This window comes from Taudactylus pleione, unplaced genomic scaffold (assembly GCF_031769625.1).
Source record: "Taudactylus pleione unplaced genomic scaffold, aTauple2 ptg002243l, whole genome shotgun sequence".
NCBI lineage: Eukaryota > Metazoa > Chordata > Amphibia > Anura > Myobatrachidae > Taudactylus > Taudactylus pleione.
The window spans coordinates 1-24,556 of record NW_028286635.1 but is presented as its reverse complement, the minus strand read 5'-3'; the positions used below and the strand labels follow the sequence as shown (position 1 = coordinate 24,556).

The window sequence follows — 24,556 nt, the reverse complement described above, 5'->3', positions numbered from 1 at the left end:
AAACAACAAAAGCGCATAGTTTGGGATATCTCCTCTTGTAGCAAACACAGACAGCTCAAAGTTTCACAGAATGTGTTGAAGACCAAGACCCACAAATGTGACGTGAAATGGTTTTTCTAACATGTTGCATTTAAGAGAAAACAGCAAATGCTCGTTTTAGGCCAAAATGCATTGAAACCAATGGAAACAGCAAAAGCGCATATTTGTGATATCTCCTCTTGTAACAAACACAGACAGCTCAAAATTTCACAGAATGTGTTGAAGACCAAGACCCACATATGTGATTTGAAATGGTTTTTCTACCATGTTGCATTTAAGAGAAAGCTGCAAATGCTCATTTTTGACAATAATGCATTGAAACCAATGGAAACAACAAAGCGCATACTTTGTGATATCTTCTCTTGTAGCAAACACTGACAGCTCAACATTTCACAGAATGTGTTGAAGACCAAGACCCACCAATGTGATGTGAAATGGTTTTTCTCCCACATTGCGTTTAAGAGAAACCAGCAAATGCTCATTTTAGGCCAAAATGCTCGGAAACCTATGGAAACAACAAAAGTGCATACTTTGTGATATCTCCTCTTGTAGAAAACACAGACAGATCAAAATTTCACAGAATGTGTTGAAGACCAAGACCCACAAATGTGATGTGAAATGGTTTTTCTCCCTTGTTGTGTTTAAGAGAAAACATCAAAAGCTCATTTTAGGCCAAAATGCATTGAAACCAGTGGAAACAACAAAAGTGCATACTTTTTGATATCTCCTCTTGTAGCAAACACAGACAGCTCAAAATTTCACAGAAAGTGTTGAAGAACAAGACCCACAAAAGTGATGTGAAATGGTTTTTCTCCCACGTTGCATTTAAGAGAAAACAGCAAATGCTCGTTTTAGGCCAAAATGCATTGAAACCAATGGAAACAGCAAAAGCGCATATTTGGGATATCTCCTCTTGTAGCAAACACAGACAGCTCAAAATTTCACAGAATGTGTTGAAGACCAAGACCCACAAATGTGATGTGAAATGGTTTTTCTTCCATGTTGGATTTAAGAGAAAGCTGCAAATGCTCGTTTTTGGCCATAATGCATTGAAACCAATGGAAACAACAAAGCGCATACTTTGTGATATCTACTCTTGTAGCAAACACTGACAGCTCAACATTTCACAGAATGTGTTGAAGACCAAGACCCACAAATGTGATGTGAAATGGTTTTTCTACCATGTTGGATTTAAGAGAAAACAGCAAATGCTCGTTTTAGGCCAAAATGCATTGAAACCAATGGAAACAAAAAAAACGCATGCTTTGTGATATCTCCTCTTGTAGCAAACACAGACAGCTCAAAATTTCACAGAATGTGTTTCAGACCAAGACCCACAAATGTGATGTGAAATGGTTTTTCTCCCACATTGCATTTAAGAGAAAACAGCAAATGCTTGTTTTAGGCCAAAATGCATTGAAACCAATGGAAACAGCAAAAGCGCATACTTTGTGATATATCCTCTTGTAGCAAACACAGACAGCTCAAAATTTCACAGAATGTGTTGAAGACCAAGACCCACAAATGTGATGTGAAATGGTTTTTCTACCATGTTGGATTTAAGAGAAAACAGCAAATGCTCGTTTTAGGCCAAAATGCATTCAAACCAATGAAAACAACAAAGCGCATAGTTTGTGATATCTCCTCTTGTAGCAAACACAGACAGGTCAAAGTTTCACAGAATGTGTTGAAGACCAAGACCCACAAATGTGACGTGAAATGGTTTTTCTAACATGTTGCATTTAAGAGAAAACAGCAAATGCTCGTTTTAGGCCAAAATGCATTGAAACCAATGGAAACAGCAAAAGCGCATATTTGGGATATCTCCTCTTGTAGCAAACACAGACAGCTCAAAATTTCACAGAATGTGTTGAAGACCAAGACCCACAAATGTGATGTGAAATGGTTTTTCTTCCATGTTGGATTTAAGAGAAAACAGCAAATGCTCGTTTTAGGCCAAAATGCATTCAAACCAATGAAAACAACAAAAGCGCATAGTTTGGGATATCTCCTCTTGTAGCAAACACAGACAGCTCAAAGTTTCACAGAATGTGTTGAAGACCAAGACCCACAAATGTGACGTGAAATGGTTTTTCTAACATGTTGCATTTAAGAGAAAACAGCAAATGCTCGTTTTAGGCCAAAATGCATTGAAACCAATGGAAACAGCAAAAGCGCATATTTGTGATATCTCCTCTTGTAACAAACACAGACAGCTCAAAATTTCACAGAATGTGTTGAAGACCAAGACCCACATATGTGATTTGAAATGGTTTTTCTACCATGTTGCATTTAAGAGAAAGCTGCAAATGCTCATTTTTGACAATAATGCATTGAAACCAATGGAAACAACAAAGCGCATACTTTGTGATATCTTCTCTTGTAGCAAACACTGACAGCTCAACATTTCACAGAATGTGTTGAAGACCAAGACCCACCAATGTGATGTGAAATGGTTTTTCTCCCACATTGCGTTTAAGAGAAACCAGCAAATGCTCATTTTAGGCCAAAATGCTCGGAAACCTATGGAAACAACAAAAGTGCATACTTTGTGATATCTCCTCTTGTAGAAAACACAGACAGATCAAAATTTCACAGAATGTGTTGAAGACCAAGACCCACAAATGTGATGTGAAATGGTTTTTCTCCCTTGTTGTGTTTAAGAGAAAACATCAAAAGCTCATTTTAGGCCAAAATGCATTGAAACCAGTGGAAACAACAAAAGTGCATACTTTTTGATATCTCCTCTTGTAGCAAACACAGACAGCTCAAAATTTCACAGAAAGTGTTGAAGAACAAGACCCACAAAAGTGATGTGAAATGGTTTTTCTCCCACGTTGCATTTAAGAGAAAACAGCAAATGCTCGTTTTAGGCCAAAATGCATTGAAACCAATGGAAACAGCAAAAGCGCATATTTGGGATATCTCCTCTTGTAGCAAACACAGACAGCTCAAAATTTCACAGAATGTGTTGAAGACCAAGACCCACAAATGTGATGTGAAATGGTTTTTCTTCCATGTTGGATTTAAGAGAAAACAGCAAATGCTCGTTTTAGGCCAAAATGCATTCAAACCAATGGAAACAGCAAAAGCGCATATTTGTGATATCTCCTCTTGTAACAAACACAGACAGCTCAAAATTTCACAGAATGTGTTGAAGACCAAGACCCACATATGTGATTTGAAATGGTTTTTCTACCATGTTGCATTTAAGAGAAAGCTGCAAATGCTCATTTTTGACAATGCATTGAAACCAATGGAAACAACAAAGCGCATACTTTGTGATATCTTCTCTTGTAGCAAACACTGACAGCTCAACATTTCACAGAATGTGTTGAAGACCAAGACCCACCAATGTGATGTGAAATGGTTTTTCTCCCACATTGCGTTTAAGAGAAACCAGCAAATGCTCATTTTAGGCCAAAATGCTCGGAAACCTATGGAAACAACAAAAGTGCATACTTTGTGATATCTCCTCTTGTAGAAAACACAGACAGATCAAAATTTCACAGAATGTGTTGAAGACCAAGACCCACAAATGTGATGTGAAATGGTTTTTCTCCCTTGTTGTGTTTAAGAGAAAACATCAAAAGCTCATTTTAGGCCAAAATGCATTGAAACCAGTGGAAACAACAAAAGTGCATACTTTTTGATATCTCCTCTTGTAGCAAACACAGACAGCTCAAAATTTCACAGAAAGTGTTGAAGAACAAGACCCACAAAAGTGATGTGAAATGGTTTTTCTCCCACGTTGCGTTTAAGAGAAAACAGCAAATGCTCGTTTTAGGCCAAAATGCATTGAAACCAATGGAAACAACAAAAGCGCATACTTTGTGATATCTCCTCTTGTAGCAAACACAGACTGCTCAAAATTTCACAGAATGTGTTGAAGACCAAGAGCCATAAATGTTATGTGAAATTGTTTTTCTCCCATGTTGCATTTAAGAGAAAACACCAAATGCTTGTTTTAGGCCAAAATGCATTGAAACCAATGGAAACAACAAAAGCGCATACTTTGTGATATCATCTCTTGTAGCAAACACAGACAGCTCAACATTTCACAGAATGTGTTGAAGACCAAGACCCACAAATGTGATGTGAAATGATGGTCTCCCATGTTGTGTTTATGAGAAAACAGCAAATGCTCGTTTTAGGCCAAAATGCATGGAAACCAATGGAAACAACAAAAGCGCATACTTTGTGATAGCTCCTCTTGTAGCAAACACAGACAGCTCAAAATTTCCCAGAATGTGTTGAAGACCAAGACCCACAAATGTGATGTGAAATGGTTTTTCTCCCATATTGCCTTAAAGAGAAAACAGCAAATGCTCGTTTTAGGCCAAAATGCATTGAAACCAATGGAAACAAAAAAACGCATGCTTTGTGATATCTCCTCTTGTAGCAAATACAGACAGCTCAAAATTTCACAGAATGTGTTTCAGACCAAGACCCACAAATGTGATGTGAAACGGTTTTTCTCCCACATTGCGTTTAAGAGAAAACAGCAAATGCTCGTTTTAGGCCAAAATGCATTGAAACCAATGGAAACAGCAAAAGCGCATACTTTGTGATATATCCTATTGTAGCAAACACAGACAGCTCAAAATTTCACAGAATGTGTTGAAGACCAAGACCCACAAATGTGATGTGAAATGGTTTTTCTACCATGTTGGATTTAAGAGAAAACAGCAAATGCTCGTTTTAGGCCAAAATGCATTCAAACCAATGAAAACAACAAAAGCACATAGTTTGTGATATCTCCTCTTGTAGCAAACACAGACAGCTCAAAGTTTCACAGAATGTGTTGAAGACCAAGACCCACAAATGTGACGTGAAATGGTTTTTCCAACATGTTGCATTTAAGAGAAAACAGCAAATGCTCGTTTTAGGCCAAAATGCATTGAAACCAATGGAAACAGCAAAAGCGCATATTTGTGATATCTCCTCTTGTAGCAAACACAGACAGCTCAAAATTTCACAGAATGTGTTGAAGACCAAGACCCACCAATGTGATGTGAAATGGTTTTTCTCCCACATTGCGTTTAAGAGAAAACAGCAAATGCTCATTTTAGGACAAAATGCTCAGAAACCTATGGAAACAACAAAAGTGCATACTTTGTGATATCTCCTCTTGTAGCAAACACATACAGATCAAAATTTCACAGAATGTGTTGAAGACCAAGACCCACAAATGTGATGTGAAATGGTTTTTCTCCCTTGTTGTGTTTAAGAGAAAACATCAAAAGCTCATTTTAGGCCAAAATGCATTGAAACCAATGGAAACAACAAAAGCGCATACTTTGTGATATCTCCTCTTGTAGCAAACACAGACAGCTCAAAATTTCACAGAATGTGTTGAAGACCAAGACGCCCAAATGTGATATGAAATGGTTTTTCTCCCATGTTGCGTTTAAGAGAAAACAGCAATTGCTCGTTTTTGGCCAAAATGCGTGGAAACCAATGGAAACAACAAAAGCGGATACTTTGTGATATCTCCTCTTATAGCAAAAAGACAGCTAAAAATTTCACAGAATGTATTGAAGACCAAGACCCACAAATGTGATGTAAAATGGTTTTTCTCCCATGTTGCGTTTAAGAGAAAACAGCAAATGCTCGTTTTAGCCAAAATGCATTGAACCAATGGAAACAACAAAGCGCATACTTTGTGATATCTACTCTTGTAGCAAACACACACAGCTCAAAGTTTCACAGAATGTGTTGAAGACCAAGACCCACAAATATGATGTGAAATAGTTTTTCTCCCATGTTGCGATTAAGAGAAAGCTGCAAATGCTCGTTTTTGGCCATAATGCATTGAAACCAATGGAAACAACAAAGCGCATACTTTGTGATATCTACTCTTGTAGCAAACACTGACAGCTCAACATTTCACAGAATGTGTTGAAGACCAAGACCCACAAATGTGATGTGAAATGGTTTTTCTACCATGTTGGATTTAAGAGAAAACAGCAAATGCTCGTTTTAGGCCAAAATGCATTGAAACCAATGGAAACAAAAAAAACGCATGCTTTGTGATATCTCCTCTTGTAGCAAACACAGACAGCTCAAAATTTCACAGAATGTGTTTCAGACCAAGACCCACAAATGTGATGTGAAATGGTTTTTCTCCCACATTGCATTTAAGAGAAAACAGCAAATGCTCGTTTTAGGCCAAAATGCATTGAAACCAATGGAAACAGCAAAAGCGCATACTTTGTGATATATCCTCTTGTAGCAAACACAGACAGCTCAAAATTTCACAGAATGTGTTGAAGACCAAGACCCACAAATGTGATGTGAAATGGTTTTTCTACCATGTTGGATTTAAGAGAAAACAGCAAATGCTCGTTTTAGGCCAAAATGCATTCAAACCAATGAAAACAACAAAGCGCATAGTTTGTGATATCTCCTCTTGTAGCAAACACAGACAGGTCAAAGTTTCACAGAATGTGTTGAAGACCAAGACCCACAAATGTGACGTGAAATGGTTTTTCTAACATGTTGCATTTAAGAGAAAACAGCAAATGCTCGTTTTAGGCCAAAATGCATTGAAACCAATGGAAACAGCAAAAGCGCATATTTGGGATATCTCCTCTTGTAGCAAACACAGACAGCTCAAAATTTCACAGAATGTGTTGAAGACCAAGACCCACAAATGTGATGTGAAATGGTTTTTCTTCCATGTTGGATTTAAGAGAAAACAGCAAATGCTCGTTTTAGGCCAAAATGCATTCAAACCAATGAAAACAACAAAAGCGCATAGTTTGGGATATCTCCTCTTGTAGCAAACACAGACAGCTCAAAGTTTCACAGAATGTGTTGAAGACCAAGACCCACAAATGTGACGTGAAATGGTTTTTCTAACATGTTGCATTTAAGAGAAAACAGCAAATGCTCGTTTTAGGCCAAAATGCATTGAAACCAATGGAAACAGCAAAACCGCATATTTGTGATATCTCCTCTTGTAACAAACACAGACAGCTCAAAATTTCACAGAATGTGTTGAAGACCAAGACCCACATATGTGATTTGAAATGGTTTTTCTACCATGTTGCATTTAAGAGAAAGCTGCAAATGCTCATTTTTGACAATAATGCATTGAAACCAATGGAAACAACAAAGCGCATACTTTGTGATATCTTCTCTTGTAGCAAACACTGACAGCTCAACATTTCACAGAATGTGTTGAAGACCAAGACCCACCAATGTGATGTGAAATGGTTTTTCTCCCACATTGCGTTTAAGAGAAACCAGCAAATGCTCATTTTAGGCCAAAATGCTCGGAAACCTATGGAAACAACAAAAGTGCATACTTTGTGATATCTCCTCTTGTAGAAAACACAGACAGATCAAAATTTCACAGAATGTGTTGAAGACCAAGACCCACAAATGTGATGTGAAATGGTTTTTCTCCCTTGTTGTGTTTAAGAGAAAACATCAAAAGCTCATTTTAGGCCAAAATGCATTGAAACCAGTGGAAACAACAAAAGTGCATACTTTTTGATATCTCCTCTTGTAGCAAACACAGACAGCTCAAAATTTCACAGAATGTGTTGAAGACCAAGACCCCCAAATGTGATATGAAATGGTTTTTCTCCCATGTTGCGTTTAAGAGAAAACAGCAAATGCTCGTTTTAGGCCAAAATGCATTGAAACCAATTGAAACAACAAAAGCTCATACTTTGTGATATCTCCTCTTGTAGCATACACAGACAGCTCAAAATTTCACAGAATGTGTTGTAGACCAAGACCCACTAATGTGATGTGAAATGGTTTTTCTCCCACGTTGCGTTTAAAAGAAAACAGCAAATGCTCGTTTTAGACCAAAATGCGAGGAAACCAATGGAAACAACAAAAGCGCATACTTTGTGATATCTCCTCTTATAGCAAAAAGACAGCTCAAAATTTCACAGAATGTGTTGAAGACCAAGACCCACAAATGTGATGTAAAATGGTTTTTCTCCCATGCTGCGTTTAAGAGAAAACAGCAAATGCTCGTTTTAGGCCAAAATGCATTGAAACCAATGGAAACAACAAATTCGCATACTTTGTGATATCTCCTCTTGTAGCAAACACAGACAGCTCAAAATTTCACAGTATGAGTTGAAGACCAAGACCCACCAATGTGATGTGAAATGGTTTTTCTCCCATTTTGCATTTAAGAGAAAACAGCAAATGCTCGTTTTAGGCCACAATGCATTGAAACCAATGAAAACAACAAAAGGGCAAACTTTGTGATATCTCCTCTTGTAGCAAACACAGACAGCTCAAAATTTCTCAGAATGTGTTGAAGACCAAGACCCAGAAATGTTATGTGAAATGGTTTTTCTCCCATGTTGCGTTTAAGAGAAAACAGCAAATGCTCGTTTTAGCCAAAATGCATTGAACCAATGGAAACAACAAAAGCGCATACTTTGTGAAATCTCCTCTTGTAGCAAACACAGACAGCTCAAAATTTCACAGAAAGTGTTGAAGAACAAGACCCACAAAAGTGATGTGAAATGGTTTTTCTCCCACGTTGCGTTTAAGAGAAAACAGCAAATGCTCGTTTTAGGCCAAAATGCATTGAAACCAATGGAAACAACAAAAGCGCATACTTTGTGATATCTCCTCTTGTAGCAAACACAGACTGCTCAAAATTTCACAGAATGTGTTGAAGACCAAGAGCCATAAATGTTATGTGAAATTGTTTTTCTCCCATGTTGCATTTAAGAGAAAACACCAAATGCTTGTTTTAGGCCAAAATGCATTGAAACCAATGGAAACAACAAAAGCGCATACTTTGTGATATCATCTCTTGTAGCAAACACAGACAGCTCAACATTTCACAGAATGTGTTGAAGACCAAGACCCACAAATGTGATGTGAAATGATGGTCTCCCATGTTGTGTTTATGAGAAAACAGCAAATGCTCGTTTTAGGCCAAAATGCATGGAAACCAATGGAAACAACAAAAGCGCATACTTTGTGATAGCTCCTCTTGTAGCAAACACAGACAGCTCAAAATTTCCCAGAATGTGTTGAAGACCAAGACCCACAAATGTGATGTGAAACGGTTTTTCTCCCACATTGCGTTTAAGAGAAAACAGCAAATGCTCGTTTTAGGCCAAAATGCATTGAAACCAATGGAAACAGCAAAAGCGCATACTTTGTGATATATCCTCTTGTAGCAAACACAGACAGCTCAAAATTTCACAGAATGTGTTGAAGACCAAGACCCACAAATGTGATGTGAAATGGTTTTTCTACCATGTTGGATTTAAGAGAAAACAGCAAATGCTCGTTTTAGGCCAAAATGCATTCAAACCAATGAAAACAACAAAAGCACATAGTTTGTGATATCTCCTCTTGTAGCAAACACAGACAGCTCAAAGTTTCACAGAATGTGTTGAAGACCAAGACCCACAAATGTGACGTGAAATGGTTTTTCCAACATGTTGCATTTAAGAGAAAACAGCAAATGCTCGTTTTAGGCCAAAATGCATTGAAACCAATGGAAACAGCAAAAGCGCATATTTGTGATATCTCCTCTTGTAGCAAACACAGACAGCTCAAAATTTCACAGAATGTGTTGAAGACCAAGACCCACCAATGTGATGTGAAATGGTTTTTCTCCCACATTGCGTTTAAGAGAAAACAGCAAATGCTCATTTTAGGACAAAATGCTCGGAAACCTATGGAAACAACAAAAGTGCATACTTTGTGATATCTTCTCTTGTAGCAAACACATACAGATCAAAATTTCACAGAATGTGTTGAAGACCAAGACCCACAAATGTGATGTGAAATGGTTTTTCTCCCTTGTTGTGTTTAAGAGAAAACATCAAAAGCTCATTTTAGGCCAAAATGCATTGAAACCAGTGGAAACAACAAAAGTGCATACTTTTTGATATCTCCTCTTGTAGCAAACACAGACAGCTCAAAATTTCACAGAATGTGTTGAAGACCAAGACCCCCAAATGTGATATGAAATGGTTTTTCTCCCATGTTGCGTTTAAGAGAAAACAGCAAATGCTCGTTTTAGGCCAAAATGCATTGAAACCAATTGAAACAACAAAAGCTCATACTTTGTGATATCTCCTCTTGTAGCATACACAGACAGCTCAAAATTTCACAGAATGTGTTGTAGACCAAGACCCACTAATGTGATGTGAAATGGTTTTTCTCCCACGTTGCGTTTAAAAGAAAACAGCAAATGCTCGTTTTAGACCAAAATGCGAGGAAACCAATGGAAACAACAAAAGCGCATACTTTGTGATATCTCCTCTTATAGCAAAAAGACAGCTCAAAATTTCACAGAATGTGTTGAAGACCAAGACCCACAAATGTGATGTAAAATGGTTTTTCTCCCATGCTGCGTTTAAGAGAAAACAGCAAATGCTCGTTTTAGGCCAAAATGCATTGAAACCAATGGAAACAACAAATTCGCGTACTTTGTGATATCTCCTCTTGTAGCAAACACAGACAGCTCAAAATTTCACAGTATGAGTTGAAGACCAAGACCCACCAATGTGATGTGAAATGGTTTTTCTCCCATTTTGCATTTAAGAGAAAACAGCAAATGCTCGTTTTAGGCCACAATGCATTGAAACCAATGAAAACAACAAAAGGGCAAACTTTGTGATATCTCCTCTTGTAGCAAACACAGACAGCTCAAAATTTCCCAGAATGTGTTGAAGACCAAGACCCAGAAATGTTATGTGAAATGGTTTTTCTCCCATGTTGCGTTTAAGAGAAAACACCAAATGCTTGTTTTAGGCCAAAATGCATTGAAACCAATGGAAACAACAAAAGCGCATACTTTGTGATATCATCTCTTGTAGCAAACACAGACAGCTCAACATTTCACAGAATGTGTTGAAGACCAAGACCCACAAATGTGATGTGAAATGATGGTCTCCCATGTTGTGTTTATGAGAAAACTGCAAATGCTCGTTTTAGGCCAAAATGCATGGAAACCAATGGAAACAACAAAAGCGCATACTTTTTGATAGCTCCTCTTGTAGCAAACACAGACAGCTCAAAATTTCCCAGAATGTGTTGAAGACCAAGACCCACAAATGTGATGTGAAATGGATTTTCTCCCACATTGCCTTAAAGAGAAAACAGCAAATGCTCGTTTTAGGCCAAAATGCATTGAAACCAATGGAAACAAAAAAACGCATGCTTTGTGATATCTCTTCTTGTAGCAAATACAGACAGCTCAAAATTTCACAGAATGTGTTTCAGACCAAGACCCACAAATGTGATGTGAAACGGTTTTTCTCCCACATTGCGTTTAAGAGAAAACAGCAAATGCTCGTTTTAGGCCAAAATGCATTGAAACCAATGGAAACAGCAAAAGCGCATACTTTGTGATATATCCTCTTGTAGCAAACACAGACAGCTCAAAATTTCACAGAATGTGTTGAAGACCAAGACCCACAAATGTGATGTGAAATGGTTTTTCTACCATGTTGGATTTAAGAGAAAACAGCAAATGCTCGTTTTACGCCAAAATGCATTCAAACCAATGAAAACAACAAAAGCACATAGTTTGTGATATCTCCTCTTGTAGCAAACACAGACAGCTCAAAGTTTCACAGAATGTGTTGAAGACCAAGACCCACAAATGTGACGTGAAATGGTTTTTCCAACATGTTGCATTTAAGAGAAAACAGCAAATGCTCGTTTTAGGCCAAAATGCATTGAAACCAATGGAAACAGCAAAAGCGCATATTTGTGATATCTCCTCTTGTAGCAAACACAGACAGCTCAAAATTTCACAGAATGTGTTGAAGACCAAGACCCACCAATGTGATGTGAAATGGTTTTTCTCCCACATTGCGTTTAAGAGAAAACAGCAAATGCTCATTTTAAGACAAAATGCTCGGAAACCTATGGAAACAACAAAAGTGCATACTTTGTGATATCTCCTCTTGTAGCAAACACATACAGATCAAAATTTCACAGAATGTGTTGAAGACCAAGACCCACAAATGTGATGTGAAATGGTTTTTCTCCCTTGTTGTGTTTAAGAGAAAACATCAAAAGCTCATTTTAGGCCAAAATGCATTGAAACCAATTGAAAAAAACAAAAGCGCATACTTTGTGATATCTCCTCTTGTAGCAAACACAGACAGCTCAAAATTTCACAGAATGTGTTGAAGACCAAGACGCCCAAATGTGATATGAAATGGTTTTTCTCCCATGTTGCGTTTAAGAGAAAACAGCAATTGCTCGTTTTAGGCCAAAATGCGTGGAAACCAATGGAAACAACAAAAGTGCATACTTTGTGATATCTCCTCTTATAGCAAAAAGACAGCTCAAAATTTCACAGAATGTATTGAAGACCAAGACCCACAAATGTGATGTAAAATGGTTTTTCTCCCATGTTGCGTTTAAGAGAAAACAGCAAATGCTCGTTTTAGCCAAAATGCATTGAACCAATGGAAACAACAAAGCGCATACTTTGTGATATCTACTCTTGTAGCAAACACACACAGCTCAAAGTTTCACAGAATGTGTTGAAGACCAAGACCCACAAATATGATGTGAAATAGTTTTTCTCCCATGTTGCGATTAAGAGAAAGCTGCAAATGCTCGTTTTTGGCCATAATGCATTGAAACCAATGGAAACAACAAAGCGCATACTTTGTGATATCTACTCTTGTAGCAAACACTGACAGCTCAACATTTCACAGAATGTGTTGAAGACCAAGACCCACCAATGTGATGTGAAATGGTTTTTCTCCCACATTGCGTTTAAGAGAAAACAGCAAATGCTCATTTTAGGCCAAAATGCTCGGAAACTTATGGAAACAACAAAAGTGCATACTTTGTGATATCTCCTCTTGTAGCAAACACAGACAGATCAAAATTTCACAGAATGTGTTGAAGACCAAGACCCACCAATGTGATGTGAAATGGTTTTTCTCCCATGTTGCGTTTAAGAGAAAACAGCAAATGCTCGTTTTAGGCCAAAATGCATTGAAACCAATTGATACAACAAAAGCTCATACTTTGTGATATCTCCTCTTGTAGCAAACAGAGACAGCTCAAAATTTCACAGAATGTGTTTCAGACCAAGACCCACAAATGTGATGTGAAATGGTTTTTCTCCCACGTTGCATTTAAGAGAAAACAGCAAATGCTCGTTTTAGGCCAAAATGCATTGAAACCAATGGAAACAGCAAAAGCGCATACTTTGTGATATCTCCTCTTGTAGCAAACACAGACTGCTCAAAATTTCACAGAATGTGTTGAAGACCAAGACCCATAAATGTTATGTGAAATTGTTTTTCTCCCATGTTGCATTTAAGAGAAAACACCAAATGCTTGTTTTAGGCCAAAATGCATTGAAACCAATGGAAACAACAAAAGTGCATACTTTGTGATATCATCTCTTGTAGCAAACACAGACAGCTCAACATTTCACAGAATGTGTTGAAGACCAAGACCCACAAATGTTTTGTGAAATGATGGTCTCCCATGTTGTGTTTATGAGAAAACAGCAAATGCTCGTTTTAGTCAAAAATGCATTGAAACCAATTGAAACAACAAAAGCTCATACTTTGTGATATCTCCTCTTGTAGCAAACACAGACAGCTCAAAATTTCACAGAATGTGTTGAAGACCAAGACCCACAAATGTGATATGAAATGGTTTTTCTCCCACATTGCCTTAAAGAGAAAACAGCAAATGCTCGTTTTAGGCCAAAATGCATTGAAACCAATGGAAACAAAAAAAACGCATGCTTTGTGATATCTCCTCTTGTAGCAAACACAGACAGCTCAAAACTTCACAGAATGTGTTTCAGACCAAGACCCACAAATGTGATGTGAAATGGTTTTTCTTCCACATTGCATTTAAGAGAAAACAGCTAATGCTCGTTTTAGGCCAAAATGCATTGAAACCAATGGAAACAGCAAAAGCGCATACTTTGTGATATATCCTCTTGTAGCAAACACAGACAGCTCAATATTTCACAGAATGTGTTGCAGACCAAGACCCACATATGTGATTTGAAATGGTTTTTCTACCATGTTGCATTTAAGAGAAAACAGCAAATGCTCGTTTTAGGCCAAAATGCATTGAAACCAATGAAAACAACAAAAGCGCATACTTTGTGATATCTCCTCTTGTAGCAAACACACACAGCTCAAAGTTTCACAGAATGTGTTGATGACCAAGACCCACAAATGTGATGTGAAATGGTTTTTCTCCCATGTTGCGTTTAAGAGAAAGCTGCAAATGCTCGTTTTTGGCCATAATGCATTGAAACTAATGGAAACAACAAAGTGCATACTTTTTGATATCTAATCTTGTAGCAAACACTGACAGCTCAACATTTCACAGAATGTGTTGAAGACCAAGACCCCCAAATGTGATATGAAATGGTTTTTCTCCCATGTTGCGTTTAAGAGAAAACAGCAATTGCTCGTTTTAGGCCAAAATGCGTGGAAACCAATGGAAACAACAAAAGCGCATACTTTGTGATATCTCCTCTTATAGCAAAAAGACAGCTCAAAATTTCACAGAATGTATTGAAGACCAAGACCCACAAATGTGATGTAAAATGGTTTTTCTCCCATGTTGCGTTTAAGAGAAAACAGCAAATGCTCGTTTTAGCCAAAATGCATTGAACCAATGGAAACAACAAAGCGCATACTTTGTGATATCTACTCTTGTAGCAAACACACACAGCTCAAAGTTTCACAGAATGTGTTGAAGACCAAGACCCACAAATATGATGTGAAATAGTTTTTCTCCCATGTTGCGATTAAGAGAAAGCTGCAAATGCTCGTTTTTGGCCATAATGCATTGAAACCAAAGGAAACAACAAAGCGCATACTTTGTGATATCTACTCTTGTAGCAAACACTGACAGCTCAACATTTCACAGAATGTGTTGAAGACCAAGACCCACCAATGTGATGTGAAATGGTTTTTCTCCCACATTGCGTTTAAGAGAAAACAGCAAATGCTCATTTTAGGCCAAAATGCTCGGAAACTTATGGAAACAACAAAAGTGCATACTTTGTGATATCTCCTCTTGTAGCAAACACAGACAGATCAAAATTTCACAGAATGTGTTGAAGACCAAGACCCACCAATGTGATGTGAAATGGTTTTTCTCCCATGTTGCGTTTAAGAGAAAACAGCAAATGCTCGTTTTAGGCCAAAATGCATTGAAACCAATTGATACAACAAAAGCTCATACTTTGTGATATCTCCTCTTGTAGCAAACAGAGACAGCTCAAAATTTCACAGAATGTTTCAGACCAAGACCCACAAATGTGATGTGAAATGGTTTTTCTCCCACGTTGCGTTTAAGAGAAAACAGCAAATGCTCGTTTTAGGCCAAAATGCATTGAAACCTATGGAAACAGCAAAAGCGCATACTTTGTGATATCTCCTCTTGTAGCAAACACAGACTGCTCAAAATTTCACAGAATGTGTTGAAGACCAAGACCCATAAATGTTATGTGAAATTGTTTTTCTCCCATGTTGCATTTAAGAGAAAACACCAAATGCTTGTTTTAGGCCAAAATGCATTGAAACCAATGGAAACAACAAAAGTGCATACTTTGTGATATCATCTCTTGTAGCAAACACAGACAGCTCAACATTTCACAGAATGTGTTGAAGACCAAGACCCACAAATGTTTTGTGAAATGATGGTCTCCCATGTTGTGTTTATGAGAAAACAGCAAATGCTCGTTTTAGGCCAAAATGCATTGAAGCCAATGGAAACAACAAAAGCGCATACTTTGTGATAGCTCCTCTTGTAGCAAACACAGACAGCTCAAAATTTCACAGAATGTGTTGAAGACTAAGACCCACAAATGTGATGTGAAATGATTTTTCTCCCACATTGCCTTAAAGAGAAAACAGCAAATTCTCGTTTTAGGCCAAAATGCATTGAAACCAATGGAAACAAAAAAAACGCATGCTTTGTGATATCTCCTCTTGTAGCAAACACAGACAGCTCAAAATTTCACAGAATGTGTTTCAGACCAAGACCCACAAATGTTATGTGAAATGGTTTTTCTCCCACATTGCGTTTAAGAGAAAACAGCAAATGCTCGTTTTAGGCCAAAATGCATTGAAACCAATGGAAACAGCAAAAGCGCATATTTGTGATATCTCCTCTTGTAGCAAACACAGACAGCTCAAAATTTCACAGAATGTGTTGAAGACCAAGACCCACATATGTGACTTGAAATGTTTTTTCTACCATGTTGCATTTAAGAGAAAACAGCAAATGCTCGTTTTAGGCCAAAATGCATTGAAACCAATGAAAACAACAAAAGCACATACTTTGTGATATCTCCTCTTGTAGCAAACACACACAGCTCAAAGTTTTACAGAATGTGTTGAAGACCAAGACCCACAAATGTGATGTGAAATGGTTTTTCTCCCATGTTGCGTTTAAGAGAAAGCTGCAAATGCTCGTTTTTGGCCATAATGCATTGAAACCAATGAAAACAACAAAGCGCATACTTTGTGATATCGACTCTTGTAGCAAACACTGACAGCTCAACATTTCACAGAAAGTGTTGAAGACCAAGACCCACCAATGTGATGTGAAATGGTTTTTCTCCCCATTTTGCGTTTAAGAGAAAACAGCAAATGCTCGTTTTAGTCAAAAATGCATTGAAACCAATTGAAACAACAAAAGCTCATACTTTGTGATATCTCCTCTTGTAGCCAACACAGACAGCTCAAAATTTCACAGAATGTGTTGAAGACCAAGACCCACAAATGTGTTATGAAATGGTTTTTCTCCCACATTGCCTTAAAGAGAAAACAGCAAATGCTCGTTTTAGGCCAAAATGCATTGAAACCAATGGAAACAAAAAAAACGCATGCTTTGTGATATCTCCTCTTGTAGCAAACACAGACAGCTCAAAACTTCACAGAATGTGTTTCAGACCAAGACCCACAAATGTGATGTGAAATGGTTTTTCTTCCACATTGCATTTAAGAGAAAACAGCTAATGCTCGTTTTAGGCCAAAATGCATTGAAACCAATGGAAACAGCAAAAGCGCATACTTTGTGATATATCCTCTTGTAGCAAACACAGACAGCTCAAAATTTCACAGAATGTGTTGCAGACCAAGACCCACATATGTGATTTGAAATGGTTTTTCTACCATGTTGCATTTAAGAGAAAACAGCAAATGCTCGTTTTAGGCCAAAATGCATTGAAACCAATGAAAACAACAAAAGTGCATACTTTGTGATATCTCCTCTTGTAGCAAACACACACAGCTCAAAGTTTCACAGAATGTGTTGATGACCAAGACCCACAAATGTGATGTGAAATGGTTTTTCTCCCATGTTGCGTTTAAGAGAAAGCTGCAAATGCTCGTTTTTGGCCATAATGCATTGAAACTAATGGAAACAACAAAGTGCACACTTTGTGATATCTACTCTTGTAGCAAACACTGACAGCTCAACATTTCACAGAATGTGTTGAAGACCAAGACCCACCAATGTGATGTGAAATGGTTTTTCTCCCACATTGCGTTTAAGAGAAAACAGCAAATGCTCATTTTAGGCCAAAATGCTCGGAAACCTATGGAAACAACAAAAGTGCATACTTTGTGATATCTCCTCTTGTAGCAAACACAGACAGATCAAAATTTCACAGAATGTGTTGAAGACCAAGACCCACAAATGTGATGGGAAATGGTTTTTCTCCCTTGTTGTGTTTAAGAGAAAACATCAAAAGCTCATTTTAGGCCAAAATTCATTGAAATCAATGGAAACAACAAAAGCCCATACTTTGTGATATCTCCTCTTGTAGCAAACACAGACAGCTCAAAATTTCACAGAATGTGTTGAAGACCAAGACCCCCAAATGTGATATAAAATGGTTTTTCTCTCATGTTGCGTTTAAGAGAAAACAGCAAATGCTCATTTTAGGCCAAAATGCGTGGAAACCAATGGAAACAACAAAAGCGCATACTTTGTGATATCTCCTCTTATAGCAAAAAGACAGCTCAAAATTTCACAGAATGTGTTGAAGACCAAGACCCACAAATGTGATGTAAAATGGTTTTTCTCCCATGTTGCGTTTAAGAGAAAACAGCAAATGCTCATTTTAGCCAAAATGCATTGAACCAATGGAAACAACAAAAGCGCATACTTTGTGATATCTCCTCTTGTAGCAAACACACACAGCTCAAAGTTTCACAGAATGTGTTGAAGACCAAGACCCACAAATATGATGTGAAATGGTTTTTCTCCAATGTTGCATTTAAGAGAAAGCTGCAAATGCTCGTTTTTGGCCATAATGCATTGAAACCAATGGAAACAACAAAGCGCATACTTTGTGATATCTACTCTTGTAGCAAACACTGACAGCTCAACATTTCACAGAATGTGTTGAAGACCAAGACCCACCAATTTGATGTGAAATGGTTTTTCTCCCACATTGCGTTTAAGAGAAAACAGCAAATGCTCATTTTAGGCCAAAATGCTCGGAAACCTATGGAAACAACAAAAGTGCATACTTTGTGATATCTCCTCTTGTAGCAAACACAGACAGATCAAACTTTCACAGAATGTGTTGAAGACCAAGACCCACAAATGTGATGTGAAATGGTTTTTCTCCCTTGTTGTGTTTAAGAGAAAACATCAAAAGCTCATTTTAGGCCAAAATGCATTGAAACCAATGGAAACAACAAAAGCGCATACTTTGTGATATCTCCTCTTGTAGCAAACACAGACAGCACAAAATTTCACAGAATGTGTTGAAGACCAAGACCCCAAAATGTGATATGAAATGGTTTTTCTCCCCTGTTGCGTTTAAGAGAAAATAGCAAATGCTCGTTTTAGGCCAAAATGCATTGAAACCAATTGAAACAACAAAAGCTCATACTTTGTGATATCTCCTCTTGTAGCAAACACAGACAGCTCAAAATTTCACAGAATGTGTTGAAGACCAAGACCCACAAATGTGATGTGAAATCGTTTTTCTCCCACGTTGCGTTTAAGAGAAAACAGCAAATGCTCGCTTTAGGCCAAAATGCATGGAAACCAATGGAAACAACAAAAGCGCATACTTTGTGATATCTCCTCTTATATCAAAAAGACAGCTCAAAATTTCACAGAATGTGTTGAAGACCAAGACCCACAAATGTGATGTAAAATGGTTTTTCTCCCATGTTGCGTTTAAGAGAAAACAGCAAATGCTCGTTTTAGGCCAAAATGCATTGAAACCAATGGAAACAACAAAAACGCATACTTTGTGATATCTCCTCTTGTAGCAAACACAGACAGCTCAAAATTTCACAGAATGTGTTGAAGACCAAGACCCACAAATGTGATGTAAAATGGTTTTTCTACCATGTTGGATTTAAGAGAAAACAGCAAATGCTCGTTTTAGGCCAAAATGCATTCAAACCAATGAAAACAAGAAAGCGCATAGTTTGTGATATCTCCTCTTGTAGCAAACACAGACAGCTCAAAGTTTCACAGAATGTGTTGAAGACCAAGACCCACAAATGTGATGTAAAATGGTTTTTCTCCCATGTTGCGTTTAAGAGAAAACAGCAAATGCTCGTTTTAGCCAAAATGCATTGAACCAATGGAAACAACAAAGCGCATACTTTGTGATATCTACTCTTGTAGCAAACACACACAGCTCAAAGTTTCACAGAATGTGTTGAAGACCAAGACCCACAAATATGATGTGAAATAGTTTTTCTCCCATGTTGCGATTAAGAGAAAGCTGCAAATGCTCGTTTTTGGCCATAATGCATTGAAACCAATGGAAACAACAAAGCGCATACTTTGTGATATCTACTCTTGTAGCAAACACTGACAGTTCAACATTTCACAGAATGTGTTGAAGACCAAGACCCACCAATGTGATGTGAAATGGTTTTTCTCCCACATTGCGTTTAAGAGAAAACAGCAAATGCTCATTTTAGGCCAAAATGCTCGGAAACTTATGGAAACAACAAAAGTGCATACTTTGTGATATCTCCTCTTGTAGCAAACACAGACAGATCAAAATTTCACAGAATGTGTTGAAGACCAAGACCCACCAATGTGATGTGAAATGGTTTTTCTCCCATGTTGCGTTTAAGAGAAAACAGCAAATGCTCGTTTTAGGCCAAAATGCATTGAAACCAATTGATACAACAAAAGCTCATACTTTGTGATATCTCCTCTTGTAGCAAACAGAGACAGCTCAAAATTTCACAGAATGTGTTGAAGACCAAGACCCACCAATGTGATGTGAAATGGTTTTTCTCCCACGTTGCGTTTAAGAGAAAACAGCAAATGCTCGTTTTAGGCCAAAATGCATTGAAACCAATGGAAACAGCAAAAGCGCATTCTTTGTGATATCTCCTCTTGTAGCAAACACAGACTGCTCAAAATTTCACAGAATGTGTTGAAGACCAAGACCCATAAATGTTATGTGAAATTGTTTTTCTCCCATGTTGCATTTAAGAGAAAACACCAAATGCTTGTTTTAGGCCAAAATGCATTGAAACCAATGGAAACAACAAAAGTGCATACTTTGTGATATCATCTCTTGTAGCAAACACAGACAGCTCAACATTTCACAGAATGTGTTGAAGTCCAAGACCCACAAATGTTTTGTGAAATGATGGTCTCCCATGTTGTGTTTATGAGAAAACAGCAAATGCTCGTTTTAGGCCAAAATGCATTGAAACCAATGGAAACAACAAAAGCGCATACTTTGTGATAGCTCCTCTTGTAGCAAACACAGACAGTCTTCAACACATTCTGTGAAATTTTGAGCTGTCTGTGTTTGCTACAAGAGGAGCTATCACAAAGTATGCGCTTTTGTTGTTTCCATTGGTTTCAATGCATTTTGGCCTAAAACGAGCATTTGCTGTTTTCTCATAAACACAACATGGGAGACCATCATTTCACAAAACATTTGTGGGTCTTAGTCTTCAACACATTCTGTGAAATTTTGAGCTAAGACCCACAAATGTGATGTGAAATGATTTTTCTCCCACATTGCGTTTAAGAGAAAACAGCAAATGCTCGTTTTAGGCCAAAATGCATTGAAACCAATGGAAACAAAAAAAAACGCATGCTTTGTGATATCTCCTCTTGTAGCAAACACAGACAGCTCAAAATTTCACAGAATGTGTTGAAGACCAAGACCCACATATGTGATTTGAAATGTTTTTTCTACCATGTTGCATTTAAGAGAAAACAGCAAATGCTCGTTTTAGGCCAAAATGCATTAAACCAATGAAAACAACAAAAGCACATACTTTGTGATATCTCCTCTTGTAGCAAACACACACAGCTCAAAGTTTTACAGAATGTGTTGAAGACCAAGACCCACAAATGTGATGTGAAATGGTTTTTCTCCCATGTTGCATTTAAGAGAAAGCTGCAAATGCTCGTTTTTGGCCATAATGCATTGAAACCAATGAAAACAACAAAGCGCATACTTTGTGATATCGACTCTTGTAGCAAACACTGACAGCTCAACATTTCACAGAAAGTGTTGAAGACCAAGACCCACCAATGTGATGTGAAATGGTTTTTCTCCCATTTTGCGTTTAAGAGAAAACAGCAAATGCTCGTTTTAGTCAAAAATGCATTGAAACCAATTGAAACAACAAAAGCTCATACTTTGTGATATCTCCTCTTGTAGCAAACACAGACAGCTCAAAATTTCACAGAATGTGTTGAAGACCAAGACCAACAAATGTGATATGAAATGGTTTTTCTCCCACATTGCCTTAAAGAGAAAACAGCAAATGCTCGTTTTAGGCCAAAATGCATTGAAACCAATGGAAACAAAAAAAACGCATGCTTTGTGATATCTCCTCTTGTAGCAAACACAGACAGCTCAAAACTTCACAGAATGTGTTTCAGACCAAGACCCACAAATGTGATGTGAAATGGTTTTTCTTCCACATTGCATTTAAGAGAAAACAGCTAATGCTCGTTTTAGGCCAAAATGCATTGAAACCAATGGAAACAGCAAAAGCGCATACTTTGTGATATATCCTCTTGTAGCAAACACAGACAGCTCAAAATTTCACAGAATGTGTTGATGACCAAGACCCACAAATGTGATGTGAAATGGTTTTTCTCCCATGTTGCGTTTAAGAGAAAGCTGCAAATGCTCGTTTTTGGCCATAATGCATTGAAACTAATGGAAACAACAAAGTGCATACTTTGTGATATCTACTCTTGTAGCAAACACTGACAGCTCAACATTTCACAGAATGTGTTGAAGACCAAGACCCCCAAATGTGATATGAAATGGTTTTTCTCCCATGTTGCGTTTAAGAGAAAACAGCAATTGCTCGTTTTAGGCCAAAATGCGTGGAAACCAATGGAAACAACAAAAGCGCATACTTTGTGATATCTCCTCTTATAGCAAAAAGACAGCTCAAAATTTCACAGAATGTATTGAAGACCAAGACCCACAAATGTGATGTAAAATGGTTTTTCTCCCATGTTGCGTTTAAGAGAAAACAGCAAATGCTCGTTTTAGCCAAAATGCATTGAACCAATGGAAACAACAAAGCGCATACTTTGTGATATCTACTCTTGTAGCAAACACACACAGCTCAAAGTTTCACAAAATGTGTTGAAGACCAAGACCCACAAATATGATGTGAAATAGTTTTTCTCCCATGTTGCGATTAAGAGAAAGCTGCAAATGCTCGTTTTTGGCCATAATGCATTGAAACCAATGGAAACAACAAAGCGCATACTTTGTGATATCTACTCTTGTAGCAAACACTGACAGCTCAACATTTCACAGAATGTGTTGAAGACCAAGACCCACCAATGTGATGTGAAATGGTTTTTCTCCCACATTGCGTTTAAGAGAAAACAGCAAATGCTCATTTTAGGCCAAAATGCTCGGAAACTTATGGAAACAACAAAAGTGCATACTTTGTGATATCTCCTCTTGTAGCAAACACAGACAGATCAAAATTTCACAGAATGTGTTGAAGACCAAGACCCACCAATGTGATGTGAAATGGTTTTTCTCCCATGTTGCGTTTAAGAGAAAACAGCAAATGCTCGTTTTAGGCCAAAATGCATTGAAACCAATTGATACAACAAAAGCTCATACTTTGTGATATCTCCTCTTGTAGCAAACAGAGACAGCTCAAAATTTCACAGAATGTGTTTCAGACCAAGACCCACAAATGTGATGTGAAATGGTTTTTCTCCCACGTTGCGTTTAAGAGAAAACAGCAAATGCTCGTTTTAGGCCAAAATGCATTGAAACCAATGGAAACAGCAAAAGCGCATACTTTGTGATATCTCCTCTTGTAGCAAACACAGACTGCTCAAAATTTCACAGAATGTGTTGAAGACCAAGACCCATAAATGTTATGTGAAATTGTTTTTCTCCCATGTTGCATTTAAGAGAAAACACCAAATGCTTGTTTTAGGCCAAAATGCATTGAAACCAATGGAAACAACAAAAGTGCATACTTTGTGATATCATCTCTTGTAGCAAACACAGACAGCTCAACATTTCACAGAATGTGTTGAAGACCAAGACCCACAAATGTTTTGTGAAATGGTTTTTCTCCCATGTTGCGTTTAAGAGAAAACAGCAATTGCTTGTTTTAGGCAAAAATGCATTGAAACCAATGGAAACAACAAAAGTGCATTCTTTGTGATATCTCCTCTTGTAGCAATCAGAGACAGCTCAAAATTTCACTGGATGTGTTGAATCCCTCGGCGTGAGGTCACCCATTTCAGAGCTCCCTGGCCTCTGGTAGTATTTGAAGCCAGTGGTCTCTCCTGAGCATTTCCCCCAGCAGAGGATGGACCCTCCTGGGGAGGAGGATGATGGCGATCCCCAGGCTTCTGGTCCTGGAGGAGGGCCTGGTGGTGGGCCTAGCGATCCTGGTCTGAGGAGGGCTGTGGTGCTATTAACCCAGCTCTCCTCCAGAGAGGCCAGCGGTGACCTGGTGTTTGCGGGCCCGGTGGTGTTGGAGGGAGTCTCCAAACCGGAGGAGGCTGGTCCCCTGGGTGAAGTAACCCTGGGGAGCAAGGTGCTTACCAGTCTGGACGGTGAGGAGGAGGCTCTTTGTGCCGATGGCCAGGACCAGGACGCGGGGTTGTCCAGCGGTGAATCTGTGCTGAGCCAGGGGAGCTGCAGTGAGGCGGAGGGGGAGAGTGATGAGACGGAGGAAGAGTTCCTAGGCCTAGGGCCAGATGAGCTCAAGCGTGAGGTCCGGCGGGCTCAGGCCTGGATCTCAGTAAAAAAAAACAAAAGACATACTGCTAGGAGCTGGCAGAAGCCTATCCTTAGTATGGAGATTGAGGACCTGGGAAGAAAGGTGGAGAGGCTGAGAGGGAGAATCTCTCAGCTGCGTGAGGAGGAGAAAAAGCCAAAGACCTTACCTGGCTCTGATGCGGCTGCGGGAGCTCCGGTTTTCGTTCCAGGACGTGCCGGAGTAGCTGAGGATGGTCCGTGTTCGGGCGCTGTTGAGGCCGCTGCTGCAGAGTCGGAGGTGGCTGGACGCCCGGAGGATGCGAGGCCGGC

General features: G+C 38.4%; 1 protein-coding gene across 8 annotated transcripts in view; it reads right to left on the bottom strand.

The window, feature by feature from the left end:
• The window catches only part of LOC148431489 (uncharacterized), an 80,303-nt gene extending 55,753 nt beyond the window's left edge, over window positions 1-24,550 (bottom strand). For all 8 annotated transcript variants that reach the window (XR_015877094.1, XR_015877096.1, XR_015877097.1 and 5 more), the window contains exon 1: window positions 24,415-24,550. The gene's annotated coding sequence lies outside the window, so the exon portion shown is untranslated. The remainder of the gene's footprint in view (window positions 1-24,414) is intronic.
• Window positions 24,551-24,556: the final 6 nt, after the last annotated feature.